General features: G+C 46.4%; 1 pseudogene; it reads right to left on the bottom strand.

Moving 5' to 3' along the window:
* The window catches only part of LOC103088995 (periodic tryptophan protein 1 homolog), a 19,373-nt pseudogene extending 16,663 nt beyond the window's left edge, over positions 1-2,710 (bottom strand).
* Between the last annotated feature and the right edge of the window lie 2,052 nt (positions 2,711-4,762).

Here is a 4,762-nt window from a genome sequence, read left to right as displayed (position 1 = left end):
CTGTGGCCTCTCCCGTTGCGGAGCACAGGCTCCGGACGCGCAGGCTCAGCGGCCATGGCTCACGGGCCCAGCCACTCCACGGCATGTGGGATCTTCCCAGACCGGGGCACGAACCCGTGTCCCCTGCATCGGCAGGTGGACTCTCAACCGCTGTGCCACCAGGGAAGCCCGAAGTTTTAGTTTTTAATTCTAGCCTGTTTTATGTTTTCAGAATTTCTTAGTAAACGTTTACCATGAAAATATATTGATTTTTCTGTACAATATTGTATTGTGAGATTATTCTTTCTTTTCCTTCAAGAGAAAATGAACTCTCAAATCCTCAAAAATAAAAACACTGGAGAAAAGAGAATTTGCTTAGAAGCATGCCATTATCCTCTTGTAAATCCTTTCCTTTCTCTTATTCTGAGTCCTGCTGCCTCATGCACTGACAATAAGACAACATAGTTTCAGTGTGGTGATTGGTGCTATAAACATGCAGAGTTAAACAGAAACCCACAGCAGCCTCCTTCAGTGTAAAGCTGGCTTCTGTCAACAGAGAAAGCCAAAAGCCTAAAAGCATAGGAGAGCAAAAGTCAGAACTAAACATTTTCTGGATCTGATTATTTTTAAAATAGAAGCATCAGATGCTATATTTTCAAGCACAGAATGACAGAGGAGGAAAGTTTGTAATCACTACTGAGGAGTGGTCAAGAAACGCGTTTAAGAAAGATTAGACATAAATAATTTCCTGTTACCAAATATTATTAAATAAGGAAATATATTACCTTAAGACATTGGTAAAAAAATCTTTCTTTAAAAATCCATCAAGTCGGGCTTCCCTGGTGGCGCAGTGGTTAAGAATCTGCCTGCCAACGCAGGGGACACAGGTTCGAGCCCTGGTCCGGGAAGATCCCACATGCTGCGGAGCAACTAAGCCCGTGTGCCACAACTACTGAGCCCGTGTGCCACAACTACTGAAGCCCGCGCGCCTAGAGCCCGTGCTCCGCAACAAGAGAAGCCACCGCAGCGAGAAGCCCGTGCACCGCAATGAAGAGTAGCCCCGGCTCACCACAACTAGAGAAAAGCCAGTGCGCAGCAACGAAGACCCAAGGCAGACAAAAATAAAATAAATAAATAATTTAAAAAAAAATCCACCCAGTTCCTGGGATGTGATCTCACACCTCCGGGAAAATTAGATGTGATTTACCCAGAAATGAGAAAATAATAGCACTGAGGAGCTTTTCTTTCTCTGTCCTATCCCAGGAGTTGTGATTTGACAAAAATTAAATTAAAAAATTAGCACTGAATGTTTTTCTTTACAACGTTTCCATTATAATTAAATGTTCGTTTTTAAGTTATAGTATCCCATGTCAACACAAATGGTCCAGCTCCTGGGGCCTTAATTTTAACTGTGAGCAAGGTTTATGATATAACTCACCCCACTTCAGACATCTCTGATCTGAAATTTACTCCCAATCTTTAATGAAGACTAAAAAAGACAAAGGCATTTCCAGAAGGCCTTTTTTTTTTTTTACATAACAATTTCTGACTATAAATGTTCCCAAACTTAACTTGGAAAACACAAAAAAGAAAATTTAAATTACCAATAACAAAAAGATAAGTACTATGAATATTTTTCCCTTCTGGATGTCTGTGTTTATATTTCCCTCCAATCATTCAGATATAAGTCATCTACATATTGGGGTCATACTAAGCATTATATCAAATTTGAAAAAAATTAAATATCCATCAAAAATACGATTTTAAAGTCTGCTTGACATTTTGTTACTGTGGCAGTATTATATTTATTATTAGTCTCTACTGCTGGTAAATGTGGACAGCTTAAAAGATTCACAGGTAAAGTGCTAAAATAACACGTCCTTAAGTTGCCTTTGACACTTGGGAAAGCACAATTTCCCTGACAAAGTTAAGGACAAGCAAATTTAAGCAAGAAAGAGATGAAGCAGAGCGGAAATAGGAATTCGGGCGTCTGGATCCAGGGGATGAGGCCCAAGGCGACTGGCACTTTGAGCCTCTTAGACTCCTCCTCCAACATTTTACACACATGACATCGAGCTAAAATGAGCATTAAGCACCAATTCGGAAGAGAATAAAAAACACCAGGGGAGCGTCAAGCACTCTGGAGAATGAATCTGGAAGTGGCTCTGGGTGTGAGGGGAATCACAGATCTGTACTGACATAGTATATACCCGCTAAGTGCATATGAGGTCCTTTTAACAGTCTGGAGTCTAAGTCTTTCCCCAAAACTATTGAGTCTTGGCGTCGCTTCTAGCTGCTGAATAGCTAACTCCTCAAAACAAAAGTCTTGGGACCGAGGCCCGCTTGTTCTCCAACTTGGCAGCCATCAGAACCACTGGAGAAGGTGTCTTATAGGTCAGTTTATTTCGGCTCCGAGGCGCACACCACTGACGCTTTTGAGCCTGAAGGTTACAGGTGGCCGCGTACCTGCGTTCGAAACCCGAGCCGCAGGGCAACGCCCCAGAGCCGGTCCCGGGAGGGACTGCGAAGCGACGCCCAGCCCAACGCGGTGTCTGCGGCTGGCGGGCCGGGCAGGGGACTTGTCCGCGGACCCCGCCAGAGGGCGCCAGGACCTCGCCGCGCGCCCAGCGGCCCCGGACCTTAGGCAAGACCTGAAAACGCTCAGGTGCGGCAGGAGGGGCGCGTGATCCCGGGCCGCGGCGGGCTCTACCGGTGCCTGCTCCAAACCCATCCGCGCTCTGGCTCCCTCGGCTATCGCCCGAGCGTAAGACCTTGTTTTGTGTTTTATTTTAAAAGCCTTCTCCGCCCCCGTACTGCTTGAAGGCGTAAATGAGAGAGGGTGGGAGGGGTGAGAGGGGGAAATGGAGAAAAGAGGCGCTGGAAGGCTGAATGCCTTCTTTAAATTACTGCTGACACCTCGGTTCCAGGCCCCTACAATCTCAATCAACAATCCATTAGAACTCAACAGGAGTAAAACGAAATCCTCGTTTAACTGTATTTATCCGATCTCCTTTCTCTCTTTCAAATGCTAAATCCATTTCAGCATATGCCCCCTTCTTTCTCTCGCCTTTCTCTCAAGACTGGCAGCCCATACCACCCTTGTAAATATGAAAGATGCTAATCATATGACATATCACGTCTCCGTCGGAGCCGGAATAAAGCCTTCAGATTTGGGATCATTGCCTCCAGACAACAGCTTCATCAGCCGGAAAGTTGGTTTTTTTCTCCTTTCCTTCAACTCTCAATCCCTTCTTTGTCTGGAGTAAAATGCAGCCGACTCGAGCCACCCAGGCCATATGGTTCACTCTGTATTTTCTTAGTTGAATTCTGAATTGTTTCTGTGACTTGCGAAGTTTTTTTGGAAGTGCGTATAAAGACATAGAAGAGCTACTTGTGCAGGGAGAGCTGCTGGATGCGCCGCGGCCGCCCCCTCCCGGCCTGGAGCCCCGGCGGCTCCGCGGAGTGTAACACGGGCGACTGCGTTGTCGCGCGGTTGGCACCAACGACCAGCAGGCCGCAGCTGCCCGGTTCGCTCGCGGTGCCTACTCCGCGCCTCGCACGGCGCCCGGCACACAGCAAGCGCTTGCAGAAATATTCGGGGGGGATGAAAAAATGAATAAATCAGCTACGCGGGTTGACCCCGAATGGTTTGTGTCCTAAAGTATCCTTCTGGATCCGTGAAAAGAAAAGGTAGCCTCGCCCTCTCCCGACACACGGTTTTCTGGCATGTAACTTTCTCGTTTTTATGGCTACTTATTTGAATGTAAGCTCTATGGGGGTGGGAATGGTGTCTGTCTTGTGCATGGCATTGTTCCCAGGGGTTGGTACAGTGCTTGGCACACACTGGGTGCTCATTAAGTACATTTTGAAGGTAAAAGGGAGAGATGATTGAACGAATGCGCTAACGTAGAAGGATGATATCTTATTTCCCAAAGGAACAGATTTAAGAACTTTCTCTGCTAAAGATTCGAACTTATTTACCCCACCTCACCCTTTTAATTTATATCATCAACAAACAATAATTTCCAGAAGAGAATTCTGGGAGGTTATGTTTTTCCTTAGTGGGGAGAGGAGAGGGAAAATCGGCTTTCAGATCTTTATCCATTGCTTTGAATAAGTTTTGTGTTCTCCAGGTTCGGGACTGTCCGCGCAAGGGAGCAGGCTGCCAAATTTCCATTCTCTCTTTCTAACTCCTTACACAAACCCCAAAGAGTTCTTTCACCAAATCATTAAATTCTACAGAGGTGGTCAAGCTCGCACTGCTTTTCATGAAACGGAGAAAGAAAAGGGTCCTTGAAGTTTAGAAGATGCCCAAGGAAAACTCCTTGAATGACATCAAAAGAATGAGTTTCCATAGCTGTTGAAGCACGAGGGCCGTGTATCCGCACAAAGAGGGACCGGGGCACCGGGACGGGCCCACCGCTCTGTCCCAGGACAATTGGGTCACTGAAATAGGGAATTAATTACCATTGGAGAGTGGGCAGCCCATTCACCACTGGCTGAGTTTTATTAAACGCCAATATAAATAACAAAACAACTCTTGTGGCTGCACTATTCCTACACGCCAAAGGAAGGATTATGCTGGGGATTAACATCTTAAAGTCTATGAGACTTTCTGACTCAAGGCTCGGAGCTGGTAATCGTGTTTGTCTCCTGGTTCAGCGATTAGTGCTCTCTTTCTTGCACTTTCCCCTGGATAGCCAATGTCCCTTTTTGCAGGCACAGAGGGGTGGGGGGCTTCTCTCCCTAGTGGGCCCCCAGCCCCCCCCCCCGCATTCACGCG

Source organism: Lipotes vexillifer, unplaced genomic scaffold (assembly GCF_000442215.2).
Source record: "Lipotes vexillifer unplaced genomic scaffold, Lipotes_vexillifer_v1.1 scaffold1219, whole genome shotgun sequence".
Taxonomy (NCBI): Eukaryota; Metazoa; Chordata; class Mammalia; order Artiodactyla; family Lipotidae; genus Lipotes; species Lipotes vexillifer.
The sequence above is the reverse complement of the archived record's forward strand: the minus strand, read 5'-3'. Positions and strand labels throughout refer to the sequence as shown.